Genomic DNA, 25092 nt, shown 5'->3' on the forward strand with positions numbered 1-25092 from the left:
TCCTCCATAAAGCCAAGATTTGTGGAGTTGGCATTAGTTGCTGTGATCCTTCATCTTCATGATGCTGTCTGTAAACTTATGTTCTCTAACAAACTACTGAGGCCTTTACAGAACAGTCAGTTTACTGGTTGGCTGACATGGGAAAACATTTGGTTCCCTGGATTTTATTAGGGAGTTTTATTTGTTAAAAGACACTGTAAGCTGTGTATCCCTTTCACATAAGGGGAAATGAAGGAACACGACACAGTCTTGAATCCGGATTTGGTATAATCTAAGGAGCACTTTGATGGTGAGTGTCCATGCTCTGAGTCATGAACCTCCAGGAGGGCAACAATAATACAAACAACAATTAAACCAACAGAGATGGAGAGCTCTAACAGTACGCTGCTGGATCAAACCGGTTTTCCTTCATCTCTAACCTAGAAACTACCATCATCATCACCAAACCTCTAACATCACGATGCACATGATCGGGTGGTTGCCATGCCAACATTGAAGCTTTTCATCCGCGTTTGCACTTATCTCTCTGTCCTCCTTTTATTCAGTTCTCTTCACTTTATAAAAGGAGCATTAGCAGAAGATCTGCAGTGAATGATTCACAGTGTGAGTGTTTTTGAAATATGTTTGGATTGCAAAAAGAATCCTCAATTCCAGATGGGGGGTATAAAAAGAGAAATGTGTTTATATCATTTCAGTGAATTTGGGATACACTTTCTCCCAACAACTTCCGCTCTTCTCTGTAATCTTCCTTGTAAACACTGAGATAAAAAGGTGCTGATTTTCATCATTAGGAGGAGATTATTTGCTCAAGAGGCGCCAAGCCTATTTCACGCCAAGTGAAGGATTTACATTGGATATCGACATCTCGTGCCACATAACCTAATTTGACAGCTTAGAGATCAAAACACACAAGCATTCGAAATTCATAATCTGTGTAACTGCTGCTGATGAAACCCAAACAGCTTCAGGGCTTTGGTTGTAGTTATTATCCATCCAACTACATAATACACAGAGGAACGAAGAAGGAAAAAGACAACATAAAAAACATCAAACGTGTGGATTTACAGAATGATTTTAATAGTTAAGTATGTTTTTCTCTTTAGTCCACAAACAAATCTCGATGATACTTAAATTGAGGCTTTGAAGCACAGAAAACAAGATGGAGTATCTAAGATTTGTGTTAAAATGAGGACAAGCAGTTTTAGTAGTAGTCTAATAAATATTTCTGTGATGACATATTTCTTATTTATATATTAGTCAAATAAAACACCAATATGTGGGATTCTAACAGTTATATTTAATGTGCAAATATGATCCCACTGACATTTCTATCTTTCTGGAGTCTGGGAGGCTGAAATGTTTTATTTAGGAGCAGAAAAGCTCATTTTCACACTGCTGAAGCAACAAGCCAGTCTTTTTAGCTAAATCAACCAACCCCACTTTAGATACAGTTCTGTTTTTCACTTGTACAGTCATATATAATACATTTAAATATGTGTTTCAATAAAGGTTGTTTGTCAAAATGACTGATGTAATATTCTATTCTAAAATGTTATGTTTTCATTAGTTGTAAGAGGAAAACCATCATAATTAACAGAAATATAGACTTGAAAACATCAGTCTGTGTGTAATTAATCTATATAATGTGTTAGTGAACTGAGTTACTGAAATAAATGAAAATTTCAATAATATTACATTTATTGAATGGGTCTGTATACCAACATACCATTGTCCGTTTTTCTATTTTTGTTATACATTAATCACAATAAAATCTAAGCCACCAAAAACAAGAGTCGCAAGGCTCAAGGCTCGCATATGTCTCTAATGACATCACAAAAGGGCATACGGCTATTTTAACATAACAATTTGTGTTTTTCTTGCAATTTTGACTATATTCATATATTTTTATTCAAATTCCTTCTTTAAAGGTGTTTGTATTCTGTATGGCTGCAGCAAAATATTTGACGTGAGAACTCTGCATGGATTTCAGAAAAATATGTAAACAATAAAACAAAGTTGGGAGATCAGAATGTATGTACTGCCAAGTACCTGCTAACCACTGAACTATTCTGACACAAACAGAATATACCTTTTGGTAATTTTTCAGAGTGGTAAATATCCACAAAAACAAACTGGGTAGAGAAACCCAATCAGGTATACAAACAGATTTGCATAAGTTAAATTTCTGAAGATTATCAATCTCAGCATCACTTTCACCAAACATCATGACGCTTGTTTGTTGTCATAATCAACCCAAAAGACACACAAAGGAAAATTAACTTTGTGCACTTTTTGAAATCCTGCAGTGGAAAGCCAGGCTTTATTGCACTTTTGTCATTTTATTGTCAAAGTACATTTGTTGGTGACAAAACATAAACTTTAGGCAAATAGTATGTTAAAGCAGGACATCAACAAAATAATAAACAAATCCTGTCAGAGTTGACCTCTCACAAACCTCAGAATTGTCTTTCATGTATTATTGTCTGTGATATTCCATTTATGGTCAAAGGAGGAGTCCCAAACATCCCTCTGCCCATTCACACTCTCCAGCTCCTCCTGGGGGACCCTGAGGTATTCCTAGGCCAGAATAAATGGGTAGTCCCCCCAGTGAGCTGTGGGTCTGCCTCTGGGTCTCCTCCAAGTGAAATGTACCTGAAAAAGACATCATCGAATATTTCAACAACCACCTCATCTGATTCCCTTTAATATGAAGAACTGGAAGCTTTATAACAAGATCCCCAGGCATGGGAGATTCCCATCCTTTCTCTAAGGCTGAGTCTATCTACTCTAAATAGCAAGCAAATTTTATCCCAATGAATCTGGGATCCCTTTCTTTCTGTTTCATGGCAATATCTTAAAGATGGAGTGTAGACAGGCTAGAGCAGCACCCTCACCTCTAAAAATGAAACAGCTGTCAACAAGACACCATTATAAGTGAGCATTCCACTTTTTTTCCAGTTAGGAAGCATGATCCCTTGGGATGTTGTGCAGTGTAGCAGTAGAGCGGACGCTCCATTTACAGAAGCTGTAGTCCTCGACGCAGCCATCCTGGGTTTGACCCCTAACTTTGAGACATTTGCTGAATGTCTTCCTCCGTTTCTCTCTGCTCATTTACTGTTTTACTCTCTCCCAAGAGCCACCCCTGTGTATAATAAAGGTCAAGGCTTAAAGTTACCTACAGAATTGCATCATCTGCATAAGCAAAGATGCAACAGTATTATCTCTAAGACTTCACCTGTAAAATAGCTTTCTAGAGGGAAATCCAACCCCCACTGGAAATGAATTCAGCTTTATGCAGACAATTTGGAGACAGCTCAACAATGAACCTAGAACATCTTTTATATTGCATGTAAAAAATTAATTTACAAAAAGAAACATAAGAAATTCTAAAGTACAGAAAATCTGGAATGTCACAAAAAGTTTGTCTTTATTTTAAGGCTGCTTGAGTTAAACTGAGCAGCCCAAATCTATTCGGGTTCATTATAAATAATCAAAAAATGACAACAAGGAAGCCCAACCTGTTACTAAAAATAAAACTGTGTAACAAGAATGGTGAAATAATTAATGGTAAAATGGCGGTCTATTTTCCGTTACAAAATGCTGACAATGTTGATAAAGAGAAGATGACACAGCACAGTTGTAATGATATCATCATCAAAACTTTCCAAAGTTCCTAGGCTTAATCAGTTTTCTGAAAGGAAACTAGAAAAGAACTGAGGGTGTGCATCTACTCGAGCAAGTTCTAGTGAACATTATTGTTCAATTGTGTATTTTGAGTGTAGGTCAAACATCTGTGTATGATCAGGCTAACTTCCTCATTTCTTTCTAATGGTGGAACTTCCTGTTTGCTGCAATAGTCGCAATAGGAGGGAAGTTCCTGCCCCAACTGCTTCCTTTTATATTTCCCATAAACAGCAATCTTATGCACAACAGCGATGTAAAGATCCCCTGAAACTAGAAGTGAATTAAATATGCTATGGTTCAGTTTGATTTAGTTCACGCCCTGGTAAAGAGCAGTCCTCTGCTGTATACTTGTACTAAAACCAAACCAGCAGCTGTAGTGGCTTCATTAGAGCAAATAAGTTGTGGTACTTGTGGTTGCATGTCACTGTAGCAAGCGCTGATAGACAAAACCCACAAGCCGCTTCATTTTGACAGCGAGAGTGCTATAAGCTGCATGCTCCATGTAGGCCTCTACACATCCATTCATCCGTGGCAAAACAGTGTTGCATGACAGCTTCTTTTCATACAGATTAAAAAAAAAGGAAACCAGACTGTCTGCTGTGTTTAACATCAGGGTGCAGATATATGTGTCACAGAGGGGACATCTGATATATAGCAGCTGCAGAACCAAAGTCCCAATGTAGTTGCATTCTGACAGGCTGCATGATTTGCAATGAATGTTAGGAGTCATCCAAAATCTGTTGCAAAGGCCTGGGCTCAATGTTCCCTTATGGAGGGACCTTTGGTCTCAGCTCAGACCATGACAAGTACCCTTAACTTTGTGCCCCTAAATAAAATTCAGTTGAGTTGAGACCTAATTATTATTGGCACAAGTCCAAACCTACAAAGATAAGGCCAGTCTAATCTGAAAGGCAAGAACAGCTTTAATGAGACAAGCAGCCAAAAGATCTGAACAGCTGAAGAAGGTTCAACAATTACTAAGCTTTAATATACCCTAGAAAACCCTGTATACTAAACTGAAGATTGTGGCTATAATGTAGCAAAATATGTAAAGGTCTAAGGATTATGAATACATTTCCAAAGCACTGTACATTTTACCAGCTTCTAGGTAAAAAAGGAGTCTTAAACGGTTATCATTAGAGGACTGATTGCAAGAATAACATCCAAATCATATCCTGTCTTTGTCCACAATGCGCTAAAGTCAAATGGTAGATAGAAACCTACACCAGTAGACTTTTTTTCTAAGAGAACAGTATTTCCCAATCTAAATCTGCTAAAAACTAAAGCCTCCTTCAACCTTCCTTTCTCTCATCACCGTTTGTACTCAAGCTCAAATTCAACATTACAGCAGCAAATATGAAATATTCCAGCTCTGACACGTGGCTTTAATGATGAGGTGGATGAAGCATAGACTTGACTGTTGAGACAGCTTGCAAAATACACTGCAGATAAATTTAACAGCATATGAGCTGCGGTTAAAGATGAAACACTCTCATAGCCTGCATCACACAAGCATGTAAACATAGACACAGTATAAACACAGGCATGTCCAATCAGCTTCACAGTACCCTGCGCGGCCCAACCTGCTTTTATACATGGATTAACCGGACACATTTCCCAGAATCTCCTATGTTTCAGAGGCCACAATCTGCCATCATCAAAGCCCTTTATTCAGATGGTCCAGCTGCCTTTGTTTGTTTCTACCCTCACAGTAGTTTATCTCATTAAATACAGGAAATGCTCTTCCCTGTTGACTTGCTCTTGCCCCAGAAACACATGGTGTGGAAACACAGAGTGAGGACGGAGAAGTTGAGATGACGAGGATTAAAGTGAGGAACAGTAAGGCAGGGAGCAGCTGCTCAAGGCCGTGGATCAGTTCCAACACCACCATTCAAAAACACATACACACAAGGTCAAAGAAGGAAAGCACAAAGCCTATCTTGTCTATACCTTGATGTTTTAGAGGCATTCACCCTCCTCTTGAGTTGCAATCTGCACTGACAGCATGGCCATGGATCGGGTTGGGAACGAGCCTGCAAATACAGATGAAAAAAACATAATCTGCTAAATTTGCTGCTTGAGGGCAGGAAATTACATAATTAAAATGTATTAGTGACACTGTTATCCATCTGTCTGAGATAACTGTAATTACTCTCAATCCTCATTTGCTTTCAAATGGATTAAAAAGATGCTTGGATCTGAAACAATGAGTTCTGTCTAACCATAGGTGTCATCATACACACTCCATCAGGACACTTGCTCAGGGGTGTATATTCTGCTGCCCCAAAAGTCCCGATTATATTTCCACAGAACGTTAAATCAACAACATTCGTTATCAAATGTCCATGCAGTCAGCAAAAATGTACATGCATTCTATGATTTTGTCCCATATTACTTAATGTTTATCCATTTGGTCTCAAGCTAATGTTACAACTCTAAACCCTCTACAATCATTTTATAATCAAACTATAAAATTTCTGGATAAGATAACAAACATACGCTTTACTCAGTTGGTAAAACATGGTCACATATTCAAACCTATGTCTTACCTATAAAATCTAAAGAAAATCAAGGAATCTAATAAGAGTTGTCAAACAGTAGTTTATAACTGGACCTGCTCTTGCTGCCGCCTGCTATCATCTTGTCTTCTGTATGTCTTTATCTTTGTTTGATGTTTTTTTTGTTGTTGAGAGTTGGTCTGTGTGGTTTAGCTTTTATAATACTTTTACTAAATGTATTGTAATTGTTATATTGTTAATGTGAATATGTAGTTTTATTCTTATTCTTTTAGGGTGACTTTTACCATCTGTCCTGGGACTGCATGTGAAAATTAGCCTTCTAGCTAATCCTGGCATATTGACAGAAATGTTACTAATATGCACTGTCCACGTAATAAACAAACAAATAAATATATAAAAAAACAAAATAAAAAAAACAAAGTGCCTAAAAATCCACTTTTAAAGATTGCAAGAAAGTCTAGCTGCTTGGAAGGAAGATATACAGGAAAGAGTGAAGAATTATACCTATACTCTAATGGGAATATTGTTTTACAAAAATGTTATGTTGTACTGAAGAAGACTTAAAGACAGTCATGTAGACCGTGGCTTCATTAGGAAACCAGGTACATATTTTTTATTAGCATGAATAGCCAGTGAGGTCATGCCACAGCATCTGAATTAGATTTAAGCCCAGACTTTGACTAGGCCACATCAGATCCTTTATTTTTATTGTTTGGAGCCAATCACTGAGGACTTGCTGTTGTGGAAATAAAGATTTAACTTCTAACTTGATATGAGTTAGAAACACATTGGGCAACATACAAAACAAGGATGGCTCTTCAACTTGTGAGGAACAATTACCTATGTTCTATCAAAAATGCATTAATTAAATTTGATTCAATTCCGTTTATTTGTGCAATGCCAATTCACAATGCCAACCATGATTTCAAGTGGTATTTCAAAAATGTTTCACATGAAAAAAATCATTGTTCCAGTCCCAAGGAAAATCAGCAATTAATTCTAACTCATACAGGAAGACTGCATTCTTTGGTGGAGAGAAGATGTGGTAGCATCTTAAAGAGATGCCTATCTTTCGCAGGACTGGGAAATTGGTCAGAGTTAATGGGAAGACTGATGGAGGTAACTACACGGCAGTACTGAAATTTGAGATAGATAGATAGATAGATAGATAGATAGATAGATAGATAGATAGATAGATAGATAGATAGATAGATAGATAGATAGATAGATAGATAGATAGATAGATAGATAGATAGATAGATAGATAGATAGATAGATAGATAGATAGATAGATAGATAGATAGATAGATAGATAGATAGATAGATAGATAGATAGGCTGTATGTCTACCAACAGCCCTTTCTCTAACATTTATGTTTTTGCTGTGATAACACTTGTAGAAAGTCCTTTTGGAACCCATCTTCAAGAGGACAACTCTCTCCAGGCCTGTAGGGTTAACACAACAGCAATCAGTCCTGTGTGGCTGTGATTCTGTGGCTTGCTGCTCAGAGGGGAACCCAGAAGAGGAGAGAGGACTGAGCATCAGCAGCCCTTATCGACCTGTGCAGCTCACAGTGGGTTGCATGGATAATGAGCAGCTCCCTGGGTTCATCAGTGCCAGTTCCTAGAAATAAACCCATTCCCTATGGCGGCCGGAGATTATTTAGTCCCAAACCACAAAGCTCGAAGACAATCCATACACTGTGCAGGGACAGAAGTATGTCATGATGCTGGACAGCACTGTACCATCCAGACGCAGCGGGGCTGGTGCAAAAGAAGGGCAACATCCCTTTTGACTTCTGTCTTTCTATTATCCTGATTTAGTTAAAGGTCATCTCGCTCCATCCGCCCATTTTTCCTCCTATGTTTTGGCTTTGGGTGTGATCATTCTTACCTTACACTTATCGCATGCCCATTCCCAGACCGTTGGTTTGCTCTGCATTGAGGTTCCGAATCTGCGTAATGCGATTAGATTCCCCGCTTGGAGCGCATTCTTCTCCCCCTGCAGCCTGCAGAAGAGAGGAGACGCAGGGCGCTGGGCTGCTGAAGGCTGGCCGATCACACCTGGGTTCTGGTTCCGACTTCACAAAACGCTCCAAATGAACGGGCCATGGGCGTGTGCTGTTTTGGTAAACGGGTGCGTTAGTATGCGCCACACCCCCTCCTCACCTTCCTGAATGATTCTCACAGAGCGGTCCGACCGTCGGCTCACTGGCGATTCATATTTTATTGTGTTGCAGCAGCGGAGCGTGGATTGCGTCACGGCTTCGCTGCGTACCAGTAAAACGCGGATTTCCCCCTTCAAATAGCTAAAATGTGGACAGTTAAATTCAAAAAAGCAAAAAAGCAATACATTTTATATTCGTTTCGCTCTGGTACAAAAAACCCAGAATGGAATAAAAACAAGACGGAAAACAAGCTCTCATTTTTCTCCGATCAGTTGACAGAATTACTAGGAGACAGACAGGAGCTGTTTCCAAGTTTGGGTTCGTTTAATCTGTTTAGATTTGCTTGAAAAGGGCGCCACCTGCCGGGCCACGTTCTGAAATGAAGGACGTGAGCTCTGATTTCTCTTTAGCCACCCCTTTTTTCCAGCATAACCTAAAAAACAGAAATAACAGAGTTTACTGATAATGTGGGCACCGTCTTAATCTAAATCAGATGGATGCATCAATAGCCTGTTTTTAGCATCATCACCAGAGCAGTTTAGACTAATGCAGGGATGGTGTAGGGAGACACCTAGTGGCCACGCTTGAGAATTGTTCTCTTTCTTTCTTTCTTAAACATCCCTAAAAATTACACACCCTGAAGCACAACAATAAATTGTATTCAAAGGCATTTACTCAAAAGACAACAGATTTAACATGACTTCAGTGTTTATTATAGATACTAAACCATGAAGTAATTCTAAACTGATCTAAACTAAAAAATGAGTCTAATCTAAATCTGGGGTCTTTCTGCAAGGAGTTTGCATGTTCTCCCCGTGCATGCGTGGGTTCTCACCGGGTACTCCGGCTTCCTCCCACAGTCCAAAGACATGCCTGTTAGGTTAATTGGTCTCTCTAAATTGCCCTTAGGAGTATGAATGAGTGTGTGCCTGGTTGTATGTGTGTTGCCCTGCGATGGACTGGCGATCTGTCCAGGGTGTACCCTGCCTCTTGCCCATAGACTGCTGGAGATAGGCACCAGCTCCCCCACGACCCACTATGGAATAAGCAGTAGAAAATGAATGAATGACTGACTGACTATTTTAATAAGCTGTTCCTATCCATCCATCCATCCATCCATTGCTGCACTTCCTGTTCTATACATCCTCTTCAAAAACTTTAAAAGGTGTCAAAGCTTTCTTAACAGCGTCGTAATTTAAAGCGAACATGAAATATTTGCAAATGGATCAGTTAGTATTAGCCTTTTTTCTGTGGATGCCACATCAAGATGATAAACAAATAAACAAATTATAATAAGAAGAAGCACTGACACTATAAATGGGTTTTAGTGGTGTTATTGTGGGTTTACCGGCAGGTACCCCACATTAAGTTAAATTTAGTGCCTCAGATCCCCTGGAACCAGCTCTGCGGAGCCATACACAGTTTTTGTTTTTGGCCTAATCTTAATCTTTCTACTTTTTAGATACACATACAGCTAAAATATTAAAACAATTAGTGCTGCATCACTGGAGTAGAAGGTATTAAAAATGGAGTCTATTATCAGTAATACAACAGGTGCTTGGCCTTTTGTGAGGTTCCAGGAGCTGCTTCTAGCTCTCAGAGATTATTTAACAGTTTGTTACACATCAAAGCACTCAGGACCTCCTGCTGTTGAACTCAAAGGCCACATGGCCAATCTCCTCTCAGCTGCTCTAATAACCATCCTTTTATGAAGTACATAAAACCCACTCCTCCAGCAGCACAGTTGCAAGACGGTGGGCCAGGCTAACAGCTGGAAAAGCAGCGCAGACCTCAACCCTGCTTCAGCTCTTTGAGCAGAACCGAATGTCCACTGAAAGGAGGGGGTGTTTATGTGCGTTTTAAAATGTATACAGTGAGTATGAAGTGTGTCTGGGCATGTAGTTTATCCCACCACAATAAAGAAGATACTTAATGGCCATCTGAAGTGAGAAGTGGGAATTGCATTCGGCTCAAACTGTACGAGAGACAGTCAACAGCAGTCAACAGGACACTTAATTTTTTGCATGAACACTTTCTTGCATCTTAGGCTGACTGACAAGTCAGTAGTCTTGACAGTGCAAAAGTAGATATTGGTGTGTGCAATGTGCTTTCTCTTCCCCACACAGACCTTCCTTTGTTGTGTGTAACCTTTTGATCAAAATGTGGAAAAAAAAGACTTAGATAGGCCAAAGAGTTTCAGATGTAGAGGGAACGAGTTGCCACCTTTTCATGTTAGCGCTCCTCCCGTTCGGCTTTATAATGTCAGCAATAAAAACAAAGCCTCATTTGCATATCATAATCCCCCATCTCTCAATCTTCTGATCAGGTGTACTTAGAAGCATGGCTGTGTTCTCCCAAAAAGAGGCAGCGATAGGGATGGTGGGGGGTTGGAGAAAAAACGCAGCTCACTTTGAAGGCTGTTTGAAGTTTGCTGCCAAAGTTCAAATAGCAGTAAAACATGTGCATGACATTGAGTGGCTGATTTGTATAAAAAAGAAGAAAGGCAGAGGGATGAAGGAATGAAAGGAGGTCAGGGAGGGGAGACTGAGGGAACTTCTGGGAGCTAGAAAGGCCACAATCCTTTGGATCTTGTGTCACTACACATGTAGAGCAGAGGGCACTTTTATATTCAACCTTTGAACTTCCCCTATATCAGGAAGACACATTGCCTTCCAAAAGTGTTGATGCCTCTTGAACTTGCTCACATTTTGCACTGTTACAACCACAGACTTCAATGTACTTTATTGGGATTTAATGGGACAGATCAACTCAAATGTTGTGTAATTTTGAAGCCATTATGAAAGAATGGCAACAAGAAACATTTTATTAAAAGAAAAATGCAAAATCAGGTTTACATATTGCTACAAGACCTATACGGGACACAGCAAACATGTGGAAGAATGGTCACAGAAGGCCCAGGTTTTTATTTTTGCCGGTCATGCAAATCGCAACCTTTGGCTGAAAACTAACTTTGCACATTAACACTCCATCCCCACTGTGAAACATGGTAGTGGCAGCTTAATGCTTTGGGAATGTGTTTTTCAGCAGGGACATGGTAGCTGTTAAAGGCTGCAAAAGACATGAGACTGGGGTAGATGTCCTTAAACAAAGACCTTAAACGTACTGCCAAAAGGTACTAAGAAGCGCATTAAACCGGGCCATTCATGTATTTGAATGGCCCGGTTTAAATCCAGCCCTAAATCTAATTGTGTGAATCTGTGGCAAGATTTGAAATATAATGCTCACAGATTCTCTCCATCCAATCTGACATAACTTGAGCTTATTTGCAAAGACTGCCTCTAAATAGTCTCTAAATGTTCAAAGCTGATGGAGGCATTCCCCAATACACTGCACTGCAGCTGTAATTGTAATTGTTCACCAAGTCTTATCTGACAGTGGGTGGAATATGTATGTATGCTGCACTTTCCTTATAAAAAGCATTAACATGTGTGGTTGTAGTGTGGCAATACATTGTGTGCATATTTTTTCAAGGACCTGTACTCTGTTGTACTCATATGTAATGAACTGCTGCTCCTCAAATTTAACTTTTGTTAACTTGGAAGCAATAAAGAACATTTTCCAATTCTGGGGATAAGAAAAGCTTCTTCTGCGCTTTTTTTCATCTCAGGCTTCCCTCAGAAACACCTCTGCTAGACTTCAGTGGTGCTGGCACTGGATGATGGAGGAGTGAGACAAAGCAGCTTGAATTCATGGTAACTCTCTCTGTAGAGGTCAGCGTATTTGTCTGAGTGTGGGACTGAATGTTATTAGTGACTCTGCATGTCATGGCAACAGATCCAAAGGTCATGGACCACCCGGCTGTGTGTTCACACGTTTCATCATCTATATCACACTGATCAACACTGGCTCAACTGTTCACGCGGGGCCAAATGTTGGCAATTAAAACACAACTTTGTGCCCTCTCGCTGTCAGATATCCATATTTGGCAGTTCACTGTAGCCTTTTGGTTTCTGAATCCTAGTTGTAAAGACCAGACATCCTTTCCCATGTGTGGAGAAGGCCTCCAGCAGAGCTGCTGCTACTCTTCACCGTTCTCATAGTACTCGGTTTGGCCAGAATTGTAAAGCCAGGCCCTGTGAGTCGCTCGTCTCCGATCTGATCCACTCAGCTCAGCTCTGCAGTCGTCACAGTCGCCACTCAAGCTCCTTTATCCCAGTTACCTCACAACCAGGGCAGGCAAAGCCAGACTGACGGTCCCCCGCTGGTTTCTGAGCCCTTGTTTCATTTCCCTGCACAGCCGCCCACCGACGGCTTTTTCAATCTTCGAAGCAATTAGAAGGAGATCCCTTTCCTTTGTTGTCTATCCGTGGAAAGAGAGAAAGCAAAAGAATGAGGAAAAAAGAAGAAGGAGGGCCAAGTTGTTGTTGGTGGTGGAGCTCAGGCCTAGCCAGGAGCCACTTGTGAAGCCCTGGGTATTAGGACTCACATGGTTTGTTTGGAAAGGCTTCTCCAGGGGCCAAACTTGGATTATGTTGCAGATTGCGAGTTCCCATGGAAGAGGCCTGGACCAGCGAGGGGGTTTCAGGTTGGGGGCCATAGAAGACGTCTTTATGAGTTCGGGGTCTGTCTGAAAGGAGAGGGCCAACTCCCAGCATGCTAGCGCTCCATATTAGATGGACATAGAGAGGTTTCCCAGACATCCCCCTTTATGTCTCTCTTTTTCTCTGCCCCTCTTTCTCTCTCTCTACTCTTGAAGCCTATGCTGTTTGTGAGGCAAGAGAGGAGTTAAAAGATTGTTCTGTGAGGTGAAATAATTCACATGTACATTTTTGTGATTGAAATACAGTCTGTGAGTTTGTTAGAGTCCTCAGTGATGTTTTTACCACACTGACAGGCATTAAAATTGGGCTTCCAGCTAACACTTAGTTATTTTTGTTGAATTTATCAAAATCCTCTTGAAATTAGCTTTTTAAAGGTTTTTGCATGACAACTACCTAGGGGAAAATGTGAAAAATAATAGAATAGTGATTTTAATTGAAAAAAAAAGGAACAAAAGATTTAAAATCCACCAGAGAATATAATTTCTGTTTGGGAACTTTCAGTGCATTATTTTTCATATTCTAACTTTATTTCTAAAAAAAAACATACAAGAAACTGCCTGAAAACAAGAAAGTAAATAAGTAGATTTGCATACATATAAACATACTAGAGAATTAAAGATCTTTGTCTCTAAGGTAGCTTTGCAGTTTGACAGAAATTCTTGGAATTTATTCAGAATTGCAAGTATTTGTGAAGGAAATTTAATATCTTGTGAAACTTAAAAATGTTGCTTTTAGGGCTGCTCCAAGAGATAAAGTCAAATTAAATGCATGGCTGAATGGTGACACAAAACATGCATGTTAGGATAATTGAGTGGCTAACCTGTAATTCTGTGCCTGATGGAGATAGACACCAGCCCCCATGTCACCTTGCAAGGACTAATCGGGTAAAGAAAGTGGAAGAATACAATCTTTGATCCCAGGTCAACAAAAACAAGTGTAGCTGCTAAAACAGCTGTCTCCAGTAGATAGCTCTGCTCAAAATAGCGTGTTTCAGTCTGGTCATTACCTCTAATCAATACATGCAGCAGGACTTTCTGTGTGGCACATCCCAGACAGGAATGTTTTCAGCCAACTTATGTGGACAACAGATGTGACATGGGTAATGTTTGCAGCCCCATGCTATTTGGATGTGTCCCTGTTTCGGCACACAAGAATCAAATAATTGCACTCATTCCTTTAAATCAGGTGTGTGGTAACAGGGATGTTTCCACATGTAAGGCATGCAGGACAGTAGTCTGAGGAGCTGGGCTGGGCACCACTGAACTACATCTAGCTGGTTCCAAACTATTTTGTTTATACTATAAGGGCAAAAGATCTCATGTAAAGTAAACCCACCATCACAGGATTAAATGACAACAGGCCTGTCATCCTGACTTCTGTGGTCATGAAATCCTTTGAGCAACTGGTGTTAAACACCTGAAGGACATCCCAGGCCCCCTGCTGGACCCCCGGCAATTTGCTTATGGGGCAGTCAGCTTGTGACTACACTTCATCCTGCAACACCTCGACCACCCAGTGATGTATGCCAGGATCCTGTTTGTTAACTTTCAGGTTGGCCGTCAACACTATGAACCCAGACATCCTCCACCAGAAGTGCACTTCATCTCTGGCAATCCCACCTAGACTGTAAACCCCTCCATCACAGTGGAGAAAAAGCTTAATAACGCATCCACTTCTTGAGACTGCTAAAGAGACATGGATTTAATAAACAGCTTCTGATGCATGACGGCACTATAGTATGGTGCCTCCTCTGCAGAGAGTATAAGCACGGCACAGAAAATCATAGGTTGTTCTCTTCCATCCCTGAAACAGGCCCCCCAACAGCCTGTACCTCAGCAGAGTCTCTGCCATCATCAGTGACAGCATTCATCCAGGTCGCAGGCTGTTCAACCTGCTGTGCTTCAGTAGGTGTTGTAGATCCTTTAAAACTCAGACCAATTGACCCAGGCACAGTTTATTTCCTGCAGCAAGACGTGAATTGAACGGACTATAAATGACTTATGTGCAGTTTTTTTGGAATGGGCTATTCATTCCTAATCAGTTGCACCATTATTTTTAGGTAATTGGGCGGTAAATTTAAGTTGATTGTTCTGCAAATTTTTAATTAGTCGTCCTTTTAGTTTTCAAAGCATCTTACATAGAGTAGCATTTCTTTGTGTATTTTTTGTGTACAATGACAATAAAGGGTAATTTAATGTAATCAAAGGGTAAAGTAATATTCATCTACATGCAAAAGTACATCATTTTGGTTGCATATTTATGAGGTCAGCAGGAACATTTCAACAATACTGTGCAAACATTTTGAACCAAACATCCTATTTTCTCTCTGCGTGAAAGAAACAGCTACAGGCTTTGAAATATAGTCATATTCAATAAATTAAAATACTACTGAAAAGTTCATTGATTTCAAGTAAAACACCTTATATAGACCATTTATGCAGAGACTGGTGTTTTAAAGCAAGTATATCTGATTTATTGCATATAGCTATTTAAAACAAGACATTAGAAAATTACATTAGACCAATAAAATCATTTTCAATGCAGAAATGTGGGCTTAATGAAAAGTGTGTTTAATACATGCTTAAAGGTACTTTTAATCTGACAAACTAGTAAACATATTATAATTTATTGAATATGACTGTATTTGACAAAGATTAGATACAAAGATACTTTTTTATTGTTAGGTGGCACTAACAAATCCTCTGTCGTTGTTTACTTATTTTGCAAAATAAACACCAGGTTGCGCTTCTAACGGTATTTGTTTGACGCCATGAGTTGCTGTTTCAACCACATCTGTTTATTTGTTTGAAATTTTCGGATCATTATATGTCTGGTAGTCCTCATGACGACCCTTTTTCAGTTTACTGGCAGAGGCCATCAGATCTCCTGGTATTTCCTTTTTTTTGACGAGATGCCCACAGCATCACAGATCCTCCACCATGCTAAACAATGGGCTGGAGGTGCTTTTCCGCATTGATTCCTTGTTTTGCACTGGACCTACCTGAAGTGTTTGTTGCTGAAATGTTCAGTCTTTGTTTTATCAAACTAAAGTTCACAGTTTCACTTAAGCCTCAGTAGCATTTACCAAATTCTACACATTTTCATTCATTATGACAAAACCAAAATGTTTTTCTTTTTTTTGGCATTCATTTCAAACAACTGGTTGGCATGAAAACAGTTTCTGATGATTGTTCTGGAGACTTAGACCCTAAGATCCAACAATCTGTTGCAGTTTTTTCCTCCCTTAGGATCTTGTGCCCTGGCCTTGTCCAGCCTAATTTTTCACAGTTCCAGCTGTTTTAAACCAAGGCTCTGCAAACTGTGCTGCAGGTGGCTCCTAAAGGCCTCCTCAGTTGCTTCTAATAACGTTGTTTAAACATGATAAAAAAAACTGCTGTGATTATGAATATGAATATACTATTTAAAATTAATACTTTAATATTTTATTAAATAACATTTCAGTCTGTTAAGGGTTGTCCTGTGAGTACCAGCCCAATGAAGCGGTGCTATTAGGACAACATTGAAATGGATGAGACAAGCTATGGCATTACTGAACAGCAAAACTCTGCACACACACAGAACGAATTCACACAATTTCTTAAAATGCAAGAATTCATTAACAAAAATAAGTCAACTCAAATTCAAACATATTTTAATCAACAAACTCTTTACTATGCTAAAACAACCCAACTAAACTACCAAGCAGAATTAACGAATAAGGAAGGCTATTTACAAAATAAACAAGTGAATCAGAGATGGTTGAAAATCATGACCGAAAGAGTGATGCAACATTACCATGCAATGTTATTTATGTTTGAGAACCAAGGATTATCTTGAAGAATCTGGAAATGAAGTTAAGTTAATCTTGGGACCAACTTAGGCAATAATTGGCATACCTTTAGACAACCATTCACAATGCAAGATCAGATAAAATATTATTTTAATAAAATAACATTTTAAAGAACGATCTGCTGAATAAAACCAACCTTCTCGATAACTAATTCTCAGCGGTGTTTAAAAGCTGCTTTTATTTAGTACAATAATATTTAAAGAAATATTATTAAGGAAATATTAAAATAATATTTAAGGAAATATTATTTTGAATAAGAACCAAACCTTTTGGATAAATGGCTCTTAATGGTGTTTAATTACCTATCACGTTTAGTACAATAATATTTGAGTAAATATTATTTTGAATGAGGACCAACAACCTTCCTGGGTAACTGATCTGTAGCTGGCTCATAAAGTGGGCACATGTTCTTAGCCGTCAGTGGTTGGAGCTAACAAAAGAAGCTTATAGTTGTTACCAGAATGAAACATGTACCTTAAAATATCACTAATACGGCGCATTATGGTGGATCTGTGTTTAAAAAAGCCACCCTTTAAATAAAGTTTGTATTAACTTTAAGAAAAACACAGTACATCATTAGCTGAGTTTGTCAAGACAAACAAAAACAAACGTCAATAAACGAACATTATTTAGATTATTTACCTCTAATCTTCTCTGCCCAAACACTACCTTTTATGTAAACCGTGCTGAGGAGCAGTTGACCTGGGCGTAGACGGACACATCCACATGTGGGTAAACAAAGGGTTAGCTTGCAGCAAACCTCCGTAGCTGTGGGGAAGAGCTTATAGCTGGCCCAGCCAAACCGCTCGACAAAGGCACGTTCGGCTCCTTGAGTTGACGCGATGTGGCGGGGTAGCTCTTGCTACCTGGACGTGCACGCAGGAAGGCGAGCGATGCGGTCCCGGCCTTCTTTTCTAGGCTGTGGGTGAAATCCGCTTCGATTAGGGCTGCTTCTGGAGGCCTCAGAAGAAAAGTCAAGTCTTGTCTCGTTACACCCTTTATATAAATGAATGCCGGATACTTGTACAGCAAATCCTTACTTAACTTGGTTGCATGTGATCGTAGTTACTTTTGGATCCAAGTTGAAGAGTCATGTCTGCTTGCCAACAAGGAGGCATACGCGCGTTTGGTGTCTCTCCTGTCCGGTTCCCGTCTGGAAAACGCATGGAAAGAGATCTGTTTGTTGGAACGCAGGGTTTTTATTCAAACATTGACATCTGCTCTCCTTCTGTTCCAGGGCTGAGTTAGGAGTAGGTTACTGTGATTTATTTAGAAAATTCCAGAAAAGTTCTTACTGGCCTTTAATATTGTAACCCATGGCTGGGGTCCCAACAGAACTAAACAATGTTTTAAAAAAATAAAGCTAATGAAAAGTGCAATATTCTGTTATTTTATTCAATCCATGCAATTAAACTAGTGGTGCATCCATTTATTCTATGTGTTCTTTAAATTTAGCCACAAAATTTGCTTTTTTAGTTTATTTTCCATGAGTATAGATGTAAAGAAATGCATTTATTGTTTTTTTTTTAAAGGTAATATGCTGCAATTTATGTGCTGCAATTTATTCATACCCCAGGAAGCAAGAAGTAATGGACACCAAATAAAGGGTCAAAACAATTTAAAAAAAATACTTCAGTTACATATAATGTAATGGGGATTGTTACTGGTGCCATGAATTGTGGCCATGGTGATTCTGCAGAACAAAAAACAAACAAAAAAACTAATTCTTAATTCAGTTTTCACAGAGTAAATAACGAATAATAAGTAGTGATAATAAACAATAAGTGCTAATAAGTAAAGAGGTTGCAGTATGTATATGCTATAAAATTTAGTAGCTCATTAACTACAACCTTGAACCATTTAAAGTCCCAACCAGCTTGAAGCACTAGCTTATGAATCAGCATCATCACTTACCAGATGTCTCACACCCCTGACCCAATTCGTCCTCTTGTCCTTCAATCTCTCCTGGCACCTTTGAGCTGTCTCTTAACCCCTCAGCGGCCCATCAGTCACCATCTGCAGACCAAGCAACAATGTTCCCTCACGCCTTTGAGCTGTGCCACAGCAATGCATAAATACATAAATCTGGCATCACTGTCTGTCTGTGTGTGGACGGGTTGGTTGGGGTAGGGGGTGGGTGCTTTCAACAACATGCTGTTAATGGACCAACACCGCCACAGTTGTTTCCTTTCATGTGTCCCTGGACCACAGACGCTTAGTGTTAGCACACTCGACCCATCCAGACTCTTTAACCCGTGCTCACACTCGAACTTCATCCCACTCAGAATCTGTCACCCTTGCTGGGGGGAGGCTTGGGGACAAAAAAGCTGAGAGCCCGACCTGGAGGTTGTGGTGCCAGACTGGCTCTTTGAACTGGCCAGCTGCCACTGAGCTGGTGTGAGATATGACCAAAGGGCAGAAGTCAAAGAGGCTGGAAAGAAAAGTCAGCTGACCTTGTCTCATTTGCTGCCTGTCTTGACCAGTCACAGGTTTGATTAATTGTTTTGTGATTCCGGCAATAATACCTCAACAGTAGAATGAAAAAACAACAAAAGAAAGAAAAAAACTTTAAACGATCGCTTGATTAGAAACAATTTAATTTAATTTATGTCAGGGTATGGATTTAAAAAAGTTACAGTTTGGCTATCCATCAACAATGAAACAATGAAGAAGTCTCCACCATCTCTGAACTGTTTGTATATTGCTTACTATGTATGAAAGATATGTATCATTCGTGAGCCCTGAGAATACTACACCTAGCTAACCATTAGGCAAGGCAAGTTTATATGTATTAAACCATTCATCCACAAGGTTATTCAAAGTGCCTCACATGGAAACAGTGGAACAGAGATAAGACAGAAGAAAAACACCAAATAGATCAGAAATACAAAAGACACATTAAAAACATCCCGCATCACATAAAAAGAAATAAATATTAAAATGCAAATCTAAGCAAATAAAAAGCTAAAACATAATGCTGATTAAATGATAAATCAAATCTTTGACCTTTGTCAAACCCGGATTTAAAGGCGCAAACTGTTTCTTCGCATCTTAGATTTTTAGTTAGTTTGTTCATTATCTGAAGAGCATAGCTACTAAATGCTGCCTCACTTTAGTTCTCCTCTCAACAGGTCTCTGATGACCTGAGGGCTCTACATGGTTCATACCTGACAAACAGCTCTGAAATGTAGACCACTCAAGGACTTATAGACCAACAAGATTTAAGAACTGGTGTCTTGATAAATTTTTCTGGTGTTGATCAGGACTCTTGCACCAGTGTTTTTTAATGAGTTGCAGTTGACTGATTAATTTCTTACCTGTAAAAATGCCATTCCAGTAACCTACCTAAAATAAAGACAGCCCTACTTTTCTGTGCCCTATCTTGACAGGAATTCTGGCAATGTTTTAAATGTGATAGCAGACTGATAAAGATACAGTTAAAGTTAAGAGTCAATGATGACATCTAGGTTTTTTGCTTGCTTGGAGGTTTTTTGCTCCATTAAGTCTAGTTGAGTTTTGATTTCCATCCTTGCATTTTTGGGATCAAAATTGCCTCTCTCTTCTTTAAAATTAAGGTGGAGGAAATCCTGATCCATACTACCATGGATATTCTGGACAAACTGATTCAATGACTGTAGTGCACTATGGTCAGGTGATGACAGAGAAATATAAAGTTGTACGTCATCAACACAGATATTGTACGGAGATGTACTACTACTCCAAAATCTGAAATAAAAGTGGCCTAAGAATGCAGCCTTGAGATACCCCACATGTGATCATTGTTTGCTGAGATTTAAAATTACAAATTACACAGTATCTGTCAATAATATCTAAACCATTTAAGCACCGTACTAGACAATAATGTTTTCAAATCTGTTCGTCAGAATGTTATAATCAACTGGATTGAATGAATGTTTAGATTTCAGGTCATAAATAGTTTCTGTGATTGATTGGTTTCAAATTATCTAGATGCCCTAATTGTCTGGAGGCACGTGTGAGGTAACCAAGCTAGCAGTGGAACTAAATATTGTTTGTATCATTTTCTAAATTTAGTCACTAAAAAAGCTGCAAAGTTATTGCAGGGCTTGTTGAATTAAAGTTCAGGAGGGGAAAGTGGGATTAACCAGCCTATAAACAACAGTAAACAAGGGTCAGGCAATATTGTTGTTTTTGTTGATGATGTCACTCCAAAAGGTTAAAACATTACTTTTAGTCAGAAGAAACATCAGAATCAACTTTATTGGCCAAGATTGTGGGCACAGACAAGGAATTTGACTTTGGGTTCAAGCGCTCACAGCGTAGAGGCACTTCCTGGAAATATATAAACTGTAGAGGAAATAAAAATGAGGGAAAAGGAGCCAAATGTACATGTAGGTGTATGTGCAGCCATTTTTATGTAAATAACAAGAAAAAAAAGAAAGGCAAGGTGTTATAGCGCAAATAAGATTATTTGTGTGTCCATCAGAGAGACAGTCTGGGGGAAGAAACGGTCTCTCTCGGTAATTGGATTTTGCAAATAGCGTCCTGTAGTGCCTTCCTGAAGGTAAAAGTCTACACAGTTTGTGTCCAGGATGTGAGGGGTCTGTTGAGATGTTTGCTGTCCTTTTCTTGACCATAAAATTGTACAAGTCCTGGATGAAGGGAAGGTCAGCCATGATGATCATCTCGGTTTGTGCGGACCTGTCCTGTTTTGGTAATAAGCCAAACCAAACCATGATGGAGGTGCACAGGACAGGCTAAATAAAGGCAGTGTAAAAGATGATCAACAACTCCTGTGGAAGGTTGTACCTTTTGAGTTGTACGGTCTCTACTGGGCCTTCTTCTGATCAGTGTCTATGTGTGAGGACCATCTCAGGTCCCGAGAAAGGGTTGTTCCTAGGAACCAGAAGTGATCCACAGTCAACACAGTGTTGTTGAGGATGGTGATGGGAGACTGTGGTGGGAGCTTTCTGGAAGGCAACTGTCATCTCCACGGTCTTGAGCGGGACTAGCCATCCTCCTCCTTTCTGTATGAAGACTCATTACTGTCCTGGATCAGACCAATGACAGTGGTGTCATCTGCTAAATTCAAGAAGTTCACTGAGGTGTAGTCATGTTGCTAAAATAAAATAAATACCTTAAACTGGCCAGAATAGTTTTGGACTTGACTGTGTGTGGGCCCCATATGTAAATGTTTGCTGGGTCTTTGCAGTGTTTCATGCAATATGGAGTTTTATTTCTTAAGTCATTCCTTCATAAAAATGTATCATTACACCAACGTTGAAACAAAATGTCACTGTAAGCGATGATTAAGGGCCAAGAAAAGAAAAGCACAATCGTGATGACTTGTATTCTGACAAACACTGTTTTACATGAAAGATGTGTCTATCAGTGAAGATTGAAGTGATAAATGAGACAACGCAAAGAAGAGATTAAAGAAATGTCAGATCAAAACTGTGACACACGATAACGTCTCAGCAGAATCCTTTTCGTGGTTTATAAAACATCCGAATCCGACACAAGATTTTGCCATAACAACCATAAATCGCTCTTTTCCTTCCTGAGATGCAGAAAAAGTTAGAGGAGACGAGATGAAGAGGAAACAGGAAAAACAACAAAGCCAAAGAAAGCATTTTTATCCTGCTGTGTTAAATTGGTGTGACTGAACGAAGCCCTGAGAAGGATGAGAGAACACACCCACGCCCGTGCACGCCCGCACACTAGCCACACGCCCTCATGCAACAAAAACAAATTAACATCTAAAATGCTCCGACTCGTTTCAACCGTCACTTCAAACCGTCATCAGGCCTCTAATGGGGGCCAAGTTCAAAGCTCCACTAGACTCCTGCTGCTTTGCTGAGATGGAGGAACAACACTTTTGTCTCCCTCTCCCTCCCCGTGTTTGTTTATAATTTGCTTTGCTCTCTTTCAACATTTCCTTTTCTGCTCCAGTCTCTTTTTTTCTTCTTCACTGCTTCTCTCCTTTTATTTTCAACCTTGTCTTATTTTTGGAGCAAACCCCTCACACTCCTTTTCCTTCATTTTACCCCTATTTCTTTTTCGATATTTGATGTAGATGTGCATTGCCTTGCAATGCAATGTTATTAGTACCTCTTCAACTTGTCTACATTTTGTCATTTCACAACAAATTTCAATGTGTTTATTGGGATTAAATGAGTTAGATAAAGTATGTATGATTGTATAATTAAAGAAGAAGCATAGATGGTTATAAAGGGTTTTACTAATAAAAATCTAAAAGGTGTGGAGTGTATTTGTATTCCCCCAAGTCGATGCTTAGTAGAACAACCTTGCAACCACAGCTGCCAGTCTTTTCGGGTAGCTTTGGACATCTAAGAGCTGACATTTTGGTCCATTATTTACAAAATGGCTCAAGCTCTTTCAGTTTCCAAATCTGGACTTTGACTGGGCCATTCTAGGTATGAATAAGCTGTAATCTAAATCATTCCACTGAAGTTTTGGCTGTATGTTTAAGGTCTGTATCCTGTAGAAAGGTGAATCTTCACCCCAGTTTCAAATCCTTTACAGTCTCTAACAGGTGTTTTTCAGGATTGTCTTGCATTTAGCTCCATCCATTTTCTCATCAGCTCTGACCAGGTTTTGTCCTTGCTGAAGAAAAACATCCCCACAGCATGATGCTGCCACCAGTGGCAGTTTCTAATTTAGGGTCATTCTCCAGATGAGCATGGCATTTGGGGTGCCACGGGTCCCTGACACAGCTTTTTGTCACCTGTATGCCTAACCAGGTTTTCTTTCATTGCCTTCTTTGGATGACTAATCAATGGGGAGTAAGTGTCACATTGTGAGAAAGTATTGACTGAAGATGCTGAAGCTGGTATCTAGTTTACAGCTTACTGATCAGGGCAAATTTAAACGGCTGTCTGTGTCTTTAGGGAGTCTGGAATGGATTTAATTATCTCTAGTTAAACATCCTAAATACTTAGACTGGTCAAATCTGACCTGTTTTATCCACGCTAAACAGAAATTCTTTGAAAGACAACTTAGGATTCATGGAACCTTTATTTTAGTTGTAAGAGCATTTTCTTTGGCTGTGTTTGGTTAGTTTTCCAGTGTTTTCCTGTGTCATTTTCCCTTATCTGCTCCAGCCATGCTCCGCTTCCAGAGCTGCATCCAATCAGACTCACCTGTTCCTTGCTCCACCAAACTGTACTCCTCAATTTTTTAATGCTAAGTCCTATATTCTCTCCTCCCTGGTTTATGTCCATGGTCTACCAAACATGACATCTGTTTTAAGGATGATGTGCAGAGTTTGTTTTCTGTCACACTTAGTAGAGTTTTCCCTAATGGCCAAAATGTTCAGTTTTGGTGTCATCTAACAAGAGCACCTTCCATCACATGCATGCTGTCTCCTATGTGGCTTATGGAGACTTTGAATTTGATTTCAAGATAAAAGGGGTAAATTCAAATGAGTGGCACACTTTTCAGATTTGCAAGAAATTTGAAAACCATGTATAATGTTTCATCCAGTTCACAATCTTGCAATACTGTATGTTGGTCCATCACATAAAATCTCAGTAAAGTACATTAAAACCTTTGCAAGGGACTGAGTTTCATATATTAGTGATGTACTGTATATTTGTCTGAACACTTCTCGTTCAAATCTAAATCTGGTCTATGCTGACTTTCCAAAGAGGCCAATATGGCCAAAAAAAGGCTACTGGTCTCAGACAGCTGCTCAGTACTGCCTTACATTCATCTGCCATGATCACAAACCTTCCTGTCTCTATCTTCTTCTCCTTCGAAGACAGTGGTCCCACACATCTTGAAACTCCAACAATCTGCTCATTAAGAGGTCCTTGTCGCTTTCCCCCTGGTGTTAAAGCAGTGTTTGAATTTGTAACCATCCTTTATTGTTCTGCTACTGCTGCACTCAGCATAACTTCCCCCACAGATTTTCTGATATTCAACTGAAAGAAGCTAACAACCTGCTTTCTGAGATTTGAGAGGATGAGCGAGAAAGGTCTTTATCAGGTCTTTTGGAGGGAGAGGGGTGCTTTTTGGGCTAGAGGTTTGTTTATATATGCTGACAAACAAAGCGAGAATACATAGAAATCCACTTCAACGACAAAGCACATAAGATGAAAAGAGCAGTGAGAAAAGCTCGGTAGAGCTGGATAAGGCTGCGTTTGAAGATTAAAGTTGTGTTGCAATTGCAGGATGGCTTATTTCCATGAAAGGCCCTTAACTGGTCCAGATATTTGTTTGTCTATAGGCAACTTCAGTGGGAGTCGATTTTAATACTCCCCTCGCAAACTTAAAAGCTTCTGAAACTGTGAAAAAATGTACCCACAT

The 25092-nt window shown here is 39.5% G+C and overlaps 1 protein-coding gene across 3 annotated transcripts in view; it reads right to left on the bottom strand.

The window, feature by feature from the left end:
- LOC124862164 (testis-expressed protein 2-like) overlaps positions 1 to 25092 on the bottom strand; it is a 67679-nt gene that overhangs the window by 34216 nt on the left and 8371 nt on the right. The window contains exons 2-5 of one of the 3 annotated variants that reach the window (XM_047355980.1): positions 18697 to 18798; positions 17425 to 17935; positions 5635 to 5717; positions 2456 to 2652 (exon numbers count right to left, since the gene is read on the bottom strand). The gene's annotated coding sequence lies outside the window, so the exon portion shown is untranslated. Of the gene's footprint in view, positions 1 to 2455; positions 2653 to 5634; positions 5718 to 8096; positions 8684 to 17424; positions 17936 to 18696; positions 18799 to 25092 lie in introns of those variants that run through there. The other 2 variants (XM_047355978.1, XM_047355979.1) reach the window with 2 other exon arrangements.

Source organism: Girardinichthys multiradiatus, chromosome X (assembly GCF_021462225.1).
Source record: "Girardinichthys multiradiatus isolate DD_20200921_A chromosome X, DD_fGirMul_XY1, whole genome shotgun sequence".
Taxonomy (NCBI): Eukaryota; Metazoa; Chordata; class Actinopteri; order Cyprinodontiformes; family Goodeidae; genus Girardinichthys; species Girardinichthys multiradiatus.